Source organism: Phoxinus phoxinus (assembly GCF_949152265.1).
Source record: "Phoxinus phoxinus genome assembly, chromosome: 1".
NCBI classification, from domain to species: Eukaryota; Metazoa; Chordata; class Actinopteri; order Cypriniformes; family Leuciscidae; genus Phoxinus; species Phoxinus phoxinus.
Genome location: NC_136876.1, coordinates 22,757,246 through 22,770,343, shown reverse-complemented (window position 1 = coordinate 22,770,343; position 13,098 = coordinate 22,757,246). Strand labels below are relative to the sequence as shown.

At 40.6% G+C, this 13,098-nt stretch overlaps 1 protein-coding gene across 1 annotated transcript in view; it reads left to right on the top strand.

The window, feature by feature from the left end:
• ngfra (nerve growth factor receptor a (TNFR superfamily, member 16)) overlaps positions 1-13,098 on the top strand; it is a 49,326-nt gene that overhangs the window by 22,127 nt on the left and 14,101 nt on the right. The window lies entirely within an intron of this gene.

Sequence of the window (13,098 nt, the reverse complement as noted above, 5' to 3'; positions counted from 1 at the left end):
AAACAGAGGAAAAAATGAGAAAAAAAGCTAAAATGAGATGGCTTGTTTTCGTTAGCAATGTTGGGGAACTTTGCACTCACAGGAATAAATTACTTTTAAATTGAAATAATATTTCACTGTAGTTTTGATCAAATAAATGCAGCCTTGGTGAGCATAACTTCAGACTTCTTTTAAAAACTAAACATATATTACAGACCCCAAACAGTAGTATTGTTAAAAATACATAACTGCATTTACGGTTGCAAACTATATTTTCTTATTAATATGTAGTGTAGAAAACTAAGCTACTTTTTCAAAAGCACAACATGACTGTAATTCAACTACTTTATTAATAGTTTGTATTCTAAATATGTCCCCAATACTGTCTTGACGATAATGTGATCATGCTTTGTGTTTACGGTTACACCACAGAGCAGCCTTGTTCTCCCATATCTCACACACACACACACACACACACACACACACACACACACACACACACACACACACACACACACACACACACACACACACACACACACACACACACACACACACACACACACACACACACACACACACACACACACACACACACACACACACACACACACACACACACACACACACACACACACACACACACACACACACACACACACACACACACACACACAGTGATAGAGGTCCTTGTGTAGCTTGTACAGATGACTACCCTCTGCGAGTCCCTCATTAACTTTCTTAAAGTGACCTTTTATGTGACCTTTACTGCCTCTCTCTATCTATCTTTCTTTCTGTCTGTGTATCCCTGACCCTTTCATGTCTATCTCTCTGGTGGGTCAGTCATTTATATACCCTTTGATGAGGGTGGCGTATTAAAAACAAGCTCTTTCATGAGAATGACCACAGTCGGAGTCAAAGGCACACATGTCTGAATGACCAGTATCTCTCGACGCTGGTGGTCCATGATGTATGGTGATTCACTTCCTGCAGCTCATACGGATTTAAGTGGCATGTGTCCGTGTGTGTATGTGACAGAGAGAGAGAGAGAGAGAGAGAGAGAGAGAGAGAGAGAGAGAGAGAGAGAGAGAGAGAGAGAGAGATGTGCTGAGCTCTTTCCTTTGTTGGATCGATAAGGCCGTTGGACTTTCTTACACTCGGGTTTCAATCTGTGACCTCTATCGCAGCTACTGCATCACACACACACACACACACACACACACACACACACACACACACACACACACACACACACACACACACACACACACACACACACACACACACACACACACACACACACACACACACACACACACACACACACACACACACACACACACACACACACACACACACACACACACACACACGCATTCTGTAACTGCTCTGTTTCAACTCCTCTCCGGGTTTCATTTCTCACTCGTTCTAGTTTTGTCACATCATCACTCGCTAGCTCAGATAGACCTGCAGTGACAAAGAACATGCGTTAATTCTGGTTTATGTGTGATGCATTATGATGGATCAGTGTTATTTTTGTACCATTTATATAATATGATTATAGTATTTATTCATGTTGAATTATCTTTCATTTTTAGTTTTAGTAATTGTTTGCAATATATACACACCTCTTTTCTTTCCAGAATGTTCATTTTTAGCTGCATAAAAGAAAACTAAAATAATTAAAAACTATAAAAACAGTTTGAACTGAAATAAAACAAAAATAACTGGGGGAAAAAACTTAACTTAAACTAAAATAAGGTTTTATGACTCCAAAACTGGCCTTAAAATAAAATGTAGTGTGTGTTATTTTTGGTATAATATAAAACTAGAACAAACCACGATAATGAAAACGGAACAAAGATTTAACTAAACTGAAATGACAAATTGATAATATACAAACAAATTTATGAACTTCTCTATTTTTATATACAGTGCTATGCATAGCCTAAGTTTAGATACCCATGTGTCTAAACTTATGCCTAGTTGCCTAAAAATTTGCCTAAAAAGAGGAATTAAAAATAATAATATTTTGGAAATTGATCTTAATGTCTTCATTTAAAAAATGAGGAAAAATCAAACCTTTAAGGACACCAATTTTCTTTGTGAATGAATAATGTAAAAAAAAAAAAAAAAAAATGGGTATGGGGTACTTTCCATAAGATCATCTCTCAATGCAAATTAAACCAGCTATTAGGCTAACTGAAATAAAACCATGCCAATCTCTATATGGTGAAGGCTATGTGAGGATGTGGGGCTATTTTAATTCTGAAGGCCAAGGGAACTTTATCAGGATGCATAGGATCCATGAAATAACTGGCCTTTAAAAATATAAATCTGCCTGCCTCTATGGGAATTTAACATAAGGGTGTCCAGACTTATGCACCCTGTATTTTAAGGAAGAACATTTATTTATTTACGATACATAATTAATTCACAAAGAAAACTGTGTCCTTAAAGGTTGGATCCTCTTTTTTTTAAAATTAAGGCATTAAGATCAATTTCCAAAATATGATTTTTTATTCCTCTTTTTAGGCAACTTTAGCACGGGTGTCTAAACTTATGCATAGCACTGTACCTTTTAAATAACAAATCCTTGTTTAAGACGGATTAATAAGTCTCTGTGTGTATGTGTGTGTGTTAATGCCTCCTGCTAGTGTAATTGCTGCAGCTAATAAGAGCACTTAACAGAAAGCTTCTGTTCATTTAGCCATCCATTTGTACACACGCACATAAGGGTATAAGGGAATAAGGGTTGCTGTGTGTGTGACAGTCTTTCGAGTGTGTTTTCTGTTAGATAAAGAGAACCATTATAACAAACTTGAAAAGGGTTGCCAGATAAGCATTAAAATCCCTTCCAAAAAAAAACAAAAAAAAACCCAGCACAGTGAGAGGATGAGAATAAAGACTCCTCATTAAAGAAGGCGCCCAGCTGAGGGTTAACAAGCACTTCACACTTGGCACCTCGTCCCGAAAACGCCCCGTTAAGAAGGAAAATCATTAAAATAAAAAGAGAAGAATTTGAAATTGTTAACCTTTGGCTTGGCTGAGTTTTACCGCCTCAGTCCAATAAAAGCGCTGACGCGTTTTCACTCAGGTTTCAAGCTCAGTCAGGCTGAAAACACATCCACATATCGCAAGTTCACATACCCTTTTTCAATCAGAGAGACAGAGAAAGAAAAAGAGATCTCTCAGAAATCATTTAACTTTTAGTGCATACCTGGAAACGAATGAATGCTTCCTTCACGAAAGAGGGAGGAGACGGTCTTGAGAAGACTGACGGCTACTGAGGGAGAGACAGCAAGTGAAAGAGACTGATAAAGAAACAAAGAGGGCTGCCTGCACAAGTCTTCAGATGTTTGAAAGGTGTGCTGAAGATAAGAGGCCTGTGTGTGTGTGTGTGTGTGTGTGTGTGTCAGTGTGTGTGTGTGTGTGTGTGTTAACCAATGTAGAAAACAATGGTCTTTAAATAATTGTTGAACAGCTAATGACTAACACAGCACTTTCATTATGCTTTGAATATTAAAATATAACTCACATTTTACAGACACTTCATAGACTAAAAACAGAAGCAAAATAACAGTTTGGGAACAGAGTAGCTGGTTTCTAAGATGGTCATTCTACCAGGTTCAAGCTCGTAGACCTTCTGGGAGTTTCAACAAACTAACTGGTCATACCACTTAAAAGTGTTCAAGCTGGCTTTTAGGTGAGATCTACAGCCTAAAAATGTCCCCCATGTAAATATTGAGTTCTTGTTTTTAATATAAGAGACCTTTGACTGTAGATCCTTCATTAGCCGTGGCTTCTTATACATCAAAGCAAAGTTCTTGCATAAAAGGTTCTCAGTTTCAGCATTGCTCAATCAGTCACGCATATGGCCGCTCTGGAATAGTTCAGATGAGAATGAGAATATTCTAGAGAGTCATGGTAACGTTAAGACCTCCTGTTGAGCCAGATCGAACTCTGTCACCACCAATTTTACAGCCGTGAAAGATATGAACCATAACAATCTCCACTCGATTCTGGAATCTTTTCTTGAGAAAGAGTGAAGAGTTCGACAGCAAAACAAGTGAAAATTGCGTGTGTGTGTGTGTGTGAATGAAGTGCAACTGTTGGTTCCATAATGCTATTCATTTCCTTTTCTCCGTACAGAAATTGATTTTGTTTTGTATTAAAACTCTTCACACGCTAAAGGTATGACTTAAAGTCAATATATTTATATTGCTACATTATTTGCAAAGCCTCATTCAATGAGAAATTTATTATTAATAATTATTAAGTACTTAGATTTAAACCAAAAGTTTGTAATGTGATTAAACTCAAAACTGGTTAATTTGGTTTATGGCACTTTTTTTAATGACTATGGAGAAAATGAATGGGAAAAATGAACAGCACAAATACTTTTCACAAAAACCAGCCACTGTTGTGCTCTATTGGGAGCTGGAAAGAGTTTATTGGGGGTTGCCTTTCGATAAATTATGCATCAAATCAATAAAGAGAGGAAGACCGATAAAAAGACAAATAGTGCCTTTAGTGGGTGAAAAGGGCTATATATCATATAACACCATCCAGACAGCTATTGGTCAATTTCACAGCTTCCACTAACATCTTATCAGGTTCAGGTTCATTTTTGCATTGCATAATCACAAATTATATACATAATAATGGAGTTTGAATTCTGTTTAGATACAGAGGCAGATTTCACCATCAGTTTACATCTAGGTTCCCAGTCATTCTCCGATTGTAGCTAACTGTTACGTGTTTAAAGATGTAAGGGGATGATTACGTAACATTTATGTGAGACACTGTTGCTGTGTGTGGATGAGAAAAGACAACCAAGAAACAACTTAAACGTTAACAGAAGAAACGTTTATTCTCGATAAATGAAAGTGAAGGACATGTTCATTTGAATCAACGGATTCGTTAGAGTTAAAGTAATGTACCAAAAATAAGAAAAATCAAGAGTGTCGCCAAATTATAGAAACTAGCAAAACATAACTTATATCTAATTTTAGCCGTACCTAAACTAACTAACAATAAAAGATAGAAACAAAACCGAATTCTTCAGCGGGTACGCCGCCTTAACTAAACTGTACTAACTAAAAACAAAAGTACAATTGTGGCAAACACTCCACGCTTAACTGACACAATGATTCCTACCTCCCGTCCGATTTCGCAATAGGTGAAACTCAGTGCTCTAGATCGAATTAGCTAGGCATCTCTCAATGTATATGAAGGCTCAGTTCAGGCAGAAGTGCTTACTCATTTCAACAGCGATAAAGATAACATAAAAGTGATGGTGGTTTTGAGAACGTGCTCGGATCACGCAAGTTGGATGAGATCTGGCGAGGATCTCTCTTCATCTTTATGAATGGGCCTTTTAAACCCATGGCACAGCAGTGGATTGGTGGAACAGATGATGACGCGCCCACAATGATGACACGTGCCCGCAAACAGCCAATGCCCGGTCACCACCTGAAACCAATGAAGGGAGACAGAACAGAAACACACACACACACACACACAAATACACGGGGAACGTAACACTTCCCCCCTAAAAAAAAAGAAAAAACATCAAAACATGAACAAAAGAACATGTTTTTTTTTTCTTTCATTCTAATGTTTCGGAGCCACCAGCTTAAACTCTGGACAAAGCGTCCGCAATTATATTCTCCACACCTTTCTTGTGTTTGATCTCTAAATGGTAGCCTTGCACCATCAAAGACCAACGCATCAGCCGCTGATTCTGATTGTACATGCGACCTAAAAACACTAAAGGATTGTGATCCGTGAACACAATCACGGGCAGATTAGTTGAGCTCACATAAACATCAAAGTACTGTAAAGCCAGTAATAAGGCCAATGTTTCTTTCTCGATTGTAGAGTAGTTCAATTGGTGTTTATTGAACTTACGTGAAAAGTAACATACTGGATGGTCAATACCAGAAACGTCTTCTTGCACCAGCACTGCCCCCGCACCAACAGAGCTTGCGTCAATCTCGAGCTTGAAAGTTCGTTCAAAATCAGGAGCTGATAAAACAGGCGCACTGCACAACAAAGTTTTGATGTTATCAAAAGCATTCTGACATTCGTCATTCCAGAGAAAAGTGCGTGATGGACTAAGGAGTGACGTTAAAGGATTGGCCACAGTTGAAAAATTCTTGCAGAAACTCCGATAATAACCGGCCATCCCTAAGAATCTGCGAAGTTCCTTGCGCGTAGCAGGAACAGGAAAATCAGCAATCGCAGTTACTTTTGCCTCAATGGGTCGGACTTGACCTTGACCCACTTCGAGAAAGAGCAAGCGCAAAATGCGGCATCGGCATCTCGAAGCGGCACTTCCGGTGGCATCTCCAGCGGCCATCAGTGCAGCGGCATCTCCAGCGGATGCCGCTGGACATATATTTTGATTTAATAGCCTATTTAGATTTTTACAATACATTCTTAAATGATTATCAAGTGATATGCTAACAATTTTATGTATGTTTTGTGAATTCCGTTACAAGTAATTTACAAGCGATTGGTTTTGATTAGTTAAATGAGCTGTATGTAAGAAATGTATTTAAATTAATCATAAAATGGCCCTGATATGTCACTAGACATTAAGAAATCATGTTCATTTCAAATACGTATATAACTGACAGTAGTCCGGCCAGGATATTGTCCTTTAAAAAGTGAAGTTGCAGCAGCCCTCTACAGGGGCATGTTCAAGTTCAAAACGGTGCGCAAGCGCCGAGATACTTTTTCTCTTGTTTGGTGGGTGTGTCAGAACTGCAGTCCAATCAGCAGCAACATGTATATAAAGCACGCGGTATTAAAGTGAACTCGCACAATGTGTTCAAGGAAAGTACTTTACAAATGTGTTCGATGCAGCTCGGTATAGCCTATACGCAACAACTGATATTAGAAGACATGTTTGTCGTAAGTTTTATTGTAAAAAATATAGGATATCAACATAATGATGTAGTTGTTTATATTTTTAGCTTCATTGCAAGTGTATGACATTTCGTATAGAAATAAACAATGGTAATTAAGGGATTTTCCTAAAAATGAGAAAGAAAATACAGGGTATTAAAACAGTATGAACTACAAATAAAGTCAGTATGTGAGGCTAAATAGATGTGTTTTAGGCTACAGATAGCCTACAACAGATATGTTTTTAATAAATGTGTAGGCTACTAGTAGGCTAGCCTACTAATATTGTTAATATTTATAATATTATTATTAATAATAATAATAACAATATTATATTGATTAGTTGAATCTAGCTCATATAGCCTATGTTTGTAAAGACGATTTAATTTGAAGAATAACAAATGTTAAATAAAATGACAATTAGGCTATATTTTGGTGTGTTTCTAATTCATTAGCTGCAGGTCTCTATGTAAAAACCTTTAAAATGAGTAGGCTAATTATAATTTTTCACATGAATAGCCTATATGTTCAGTTAGCCTAAGTTTTTATGAAAAAAAATGGATTTAATAATTTCCTCTTCGCAGAAACATAACTAATTAATCAGAAAGTGGTCACACTTTGGCAGCAGCCACAGCTGGACAAAGTCTATTGGCTGTTGGAGATGCCGCTACGAGATGCCGCTGAAGCGACAGCTGGCTGTTGGAGATGCCGCCGCAATTTCAGCTTTGTAGGCCTACAGCTTATTTGAATTAATATCAGAATTGTGCAGCACATCAGAAACTCATTTCTGTATTAACTTAACGCATTTCTGTATTAACGGAATAACCATTTATTCATATTTAATAAACAGCATTTTCTGAAACATTAAAGTGATAGACACTTCTTGCTGGAAACTTATAACGTTACAGCATAGCCTGTATCATACTCAGAACAATTGCAGCTTTCTCTGATGTAGGCTAACAGAAACTCAAAACTTTATTTACAAAGGATATGCACACATGATATAAGCTATGCTACTCTGTGGTAGCTATATTGTTATTTAGTTAAAATGCAGTTAATAAAATAGAAAATATTCATTGCTGGAGATGCCGCTGCACCGGAAAGTCCTGGCCGCTGGAGATGCCGCTCACTGATGGCCGCTGGAGATGCCGCTCACTGATGGCCGCTGGAGATGCCGCTCACTGATGGCCGCCGGTGGAGATGCCGCTCACTGATGGCCGCTGGAGATGCCGCTCACTGATGGCCGCTGGAGATGCCGCTCACTGATGGCCGCTGGAGATGCCGCTCACTGATGGCCGCCGGTGGAGATGCCGCTCACTGATGGCCGCTGGAGATGCCGCTCACTGATGGCCGCTGGAGATGCCGCTCACTGATGGCCGCTGGAGATGCCGCTCACTGATGGCCGCTGGAGATGCCGCTCACTGATGGCCGCTGGAGATGCCGCTGTACTGATGGCCGCTGGAGATGCCGCTCACTGATGGCCGCTGGAGATGCCACCGGAAGTGCCGCTTCGAGATGCCGATGCCGCATTTTGCGCTAGCCCTTACTGCCCACTTCTTTGCCCAAGTACGTAACCGTAGCTTGACCAAACTCACACTTCGCCAAGTTTAACGTCAGTGAAGCTTTCTCAAGGCGCTCAAACACCTCCCTTATCGTTGACACGTGTGCAGACCAAGTAGGCGAATAAATCACGAGATCATCTAAATATGCGTTACAGTTACGGACACCTGCAAGCACGATGTTAATAAGCCGCTGGAATGTGGCTGGTGCGTTGCGCATCCCGAACGCCATTACGCAATATTGCAGAAAATCATCTTGGGTCACAAAAGCAGAAATATCGGAGGCACGCAATGTTAGCGGCACCTGCCAGTAACCCTTCAGTAAATCCAATTTACTGACAAATTTAGCGGACCCCAGGTTGTCCACACAGTCCTCCATACGAGGTAATGGAAAGCAGTCAGGAACAGTTACGGAGTTGACCTTTCGGTAATCTGTGCAGAATCTAGCAGAGCCATCACTCTTAGACACGAGTAGACAAGGTGAGCTCCAGGGACTAAAACTCTGTTTCGCTAAACCATGTTCGCACAAGTAGTCAACTTCAGTCTTAATCACAGAACGTTTAAAAACATTCGTTCTATAAGCATGTTGCTTAATAGGAACAGCATTACCCACGTCGATGTCATGTTCTAAAATCGTAGTGCGAGAGGGAACGTCATTAAATAACGAAGGAAAGTCAGAAATTATTTCTTTCACATCATTACTCTGAGACTCGGACAGATGAGACAGGTGAGAATTTAAATCAGCCAGTACTTCAGAATTCTTCAACCTGGCGCACTGCTGATACGTGTGTCGTATCAAAACTCCATCATCTTCCTTGTCGTGTGCAGAAGTAAAATCAAACGACTCGCACGTAAGCGCAGCAGCACAAGATATATTCGACTCATTTTCTTTCAGAACATCTTGCAATGACTCTCGAACAAGATACGCCTTCAGCATATTTACATGACATACGCGAGATTTCTTCCGGCGATCTGGAGTACGAATCACATAATCAGTGTCACTCATTTTCCTAAGCACTTCATATGGACCTGAAAAGCGTGCAGATAAAGCAGAACCAAGGACAGGCAATAAAACGAGCACCTGATCTCCTTCCTTAAAATGACGTTGAACGGTCTTACGATCGTATTTACTCTTCATCGTTGCTTGAGCGCGCAGTAATGAATCTCGTGCCATAGTACAAGCGTTGTGCAATCGCTCACGAAATTTGCTCACATAGTCCAACACTGTGGTTTTAACACTCGATTCGTGACCTAAAATATTCTCTTTAAGCATCTTTAACGGACCCCTGACAGTATGCCCGAAAACAAGATCAGCAGGGCTAAATCCTAAACTGTCTTGTACCGCTTCTCTAGCAGCAAACAAAACTAACGGTATGCCCTCGTCCCAGTCTTTACCTGTGTCCATACAGTATCGACGCAACATCGCTTTCATGGTCTGATGGAACCGTTCCAAAGAACCTTGAGACTCAGGATGATAGGCACTTGAAATTCTGTGAGAAATATTCAAAGTCTTTAGCACTTGTGTAAAAATCTTTGACAAAAAGTTCGTACCCTGATCAGACTGCACAATCTTCGGTAGACCAAACATTGAGAAGAACTTTACGAGCGCGCTGCTGATCACCGGTGCCGTAATCTTTCTCAGTGGAATCGCCTCCGGAAAACGCGTCGCTGTACACATTATTGTAAGCAAGTATTGATTACCAGATTTTGATTTAGGTAACGGCCCAACACAGTCTACAATAACGTGCTCAAAAGGCTCTCCCATCACTGGTATGGGAACCAGCGGTGCGCGCGGAATCCCCTGGTTCGGCTTACCCGAAAATTGACAGGTCGTACAGGTTCTACAAAATTTGGCTACATCAGCCTTCATTCTGGGCCAAAAAAAATGTCTCAACGTTCGATGGTATGTTTTCTTAATGCCCAAGTGACCAGACAAATCATGAGCGAGTGAAAGTACTAAGTGTCTATAACACGTCGGAATGACAATTTGGGTCACAGAAGACCATTCCGAATCACTCGCAACGTCAGCACACCACCAACGCATCAGTAACCCGTTCTGCATGTAATAAGCGTTTCTCTTCTTCTGCGCCTCTTCCACGGAAATGACAGAAGAAAAACATTTACGCAGAGAAAAATCCTCTTTTTGGGCTGCGATAATTTTCTCACTAGTGACTTCTAATTTCAAATCATCTGAATTCAGAAAAATGACTGCCCCATCTGGCTTACCTGCATCAGGCATCAGAGCATCGTTTACAAACATTGGTGCTATGAAAGTGGAGGATAAATCATCAGCATCAGCGAACTTACGAGCCTGCGCTCGCGTCACAGCACAAACAGGAAAAACCTCAGGGAATTTCTCTGACATTTCATCAGTGTCATCGAACAAAATAGGTTTATCACAAACCTCTAATAGCGGCACAATTTTACCACCTGCAATATCATTACCGAGAATGAAGTTCACTCCATGCACTGGCAGACTATCACGAACTCCAACTTTCACAAGTCCTGAAAACAAATCTGACTTCAGGTGAATCTGATGCAAAGGAACTTTCATAGTGCTCATCTCAAGACCACGTACTAACACATGACTTCCACAAAAAGTACGTTCAGAAAACGGTAACGCGTCAGCTACTATAAACGATTGCATCGCTCCGGTATCACGCAACATAGTAACTCTGACTGGATCAGGAGAATGTTCGCTGACAGATACAAATCCTTCCATCAGGAAAGGTTGATAACTAACATCTAAGACATCACAATTCCCATAGTCTGTGCGATCAACAGTCTTCACAAACGCGACACTTTTAGTACTGGCACCTTGCTCTTTGCGCTTTAAAGCCAGACATTCAGCAATAAGATGTCCCGGTTTGCGACAGTAAAAACATTCTCTGCCTTCCTTAGCTTTTGAAACATTTTTCGAACGCCACTGATCTTTCAAAACAGCAGGAACATGCGAAACGTTTTCAGTCCGAGCAAGAGTAAAAACACTCTTGTGCGTAAGCGCAAACTCATCCGCACAAACAGACGCCTGTGACACTGATGTCACCTTCTGCTCGTTCAGATAGACAAAAATACGATCAGGAATACAACTTTTGAACTCCTCTAACAGAACCAACTCACGGAGAGCATTAAAATCTGCTACTTTGTTTGATGTGCACCACCGGTCAAATAACAAACTCTTCTCCCTAGCGAACTCAACGAACGTCTGATTTGAAACTTTTTTGTGATTCCTAAACCGCTGTCTGTACGCCTCCGGTACGAGCTCATAAGCCCTCAAAATTGCAGTTTTAATAACATCATAATCTAAGCTATCCTGTAAAGATAGGGCAGCACATACTTCCTGAGCTTTTCCCGTCAACTTACATTGAAGCAGTAATGGCCACACATCTCTAGACCAGTTAAGCATAGAAGCAACTCGTTCAAATACATTAAAGTATGAGTCAACCTCAGTCTCTCTGAACTGTGGAACAAGAGAAATGTGTTTACTCACATCAAACGTCGGACTCGCACCCGCCGCGACAGCAACCGGCTGCGCAGATTGAGCAGCTGACACAGGAAGTACAGGCGGAACCGGTGTCTCTCTGGCTATTCTTAAGTCCAACTCACGCAACCTTACTTGCGTGTCCGCCTCTATTTCCAGACGACGGATGTGGAGCTGCATATCGAACTGAGCTCTACGGTCCTCTGCCCTCTCGCGCTCTTCCCGCTGGACTTTCGCCAAACGTACTTTGAGACGCGACTCATCTCCCGCTACAGACGGAGAAGAAGGTTCAAAGGGCTGCAAGACTGCTTTGGCTTCAGAACCCTCCGCCTCATCAGTCCCACTCGCTTCCTCCTCACCTAAAGGACCAGCTCCAGAGCCCAGAATCTCCTCAGATTTATCAGCCGGTTCCAACACCTCCAACTTCCTTAGCTCCTGCACTAAAATATTTTTAATGTCTCGCTTAAGATGCTGTCTAGAGACGCTAATTTGGTAATGTTCGGCAACTCTCAATAAATCATCTTTCCTACACTTACCTAATTGTTCGACCGTAGGTGCACTCACAAAACTATCCAGATCAAAATCAGCCATTCTGACTAAACTCACCACCACCAATGCTAGAATCCACAGAAGCCTCCTAAGATCTTTCATTCAGACAATACCTCCTTCAAGGTTGCTCCAACCCACACACAAGCAACAGCGCTCACAAGCTCATCCCAAGGAAATAAGATATCCCTTTAAAGGAATACCACCGCTGCCACCACCAAATGTTACGTGTTTAAAGATGTAAGGGGATGATTACGTAACATTTATGTGAGACACTGTTGCTGTGTGTGGATGAGAAAAGACAACCAAGAAACAACTTAAACGTTAACAGAAGAAACGTTTATTCTCGATAAATGAAAGTGAAGGACATGTTCATTTGAATCAACGGATTCGTTAGAGTTAAAGTAATGTACCAAAAATAAGAAAAATCAAGAGTGTCGCCAAATTATAGAAACTAGCAAAACATAACTTATATCTAATTTTAGCCATACCTAAACTAACTAACAATAAAAGATAGAAACAAAACCGAATTCTTCAGCGGGTACGCCGCCTTAACTAAACTGTACTAACTAAAAACAAAAGTACAATTGTGGCAAACACTCCACGCTTAACTGACAC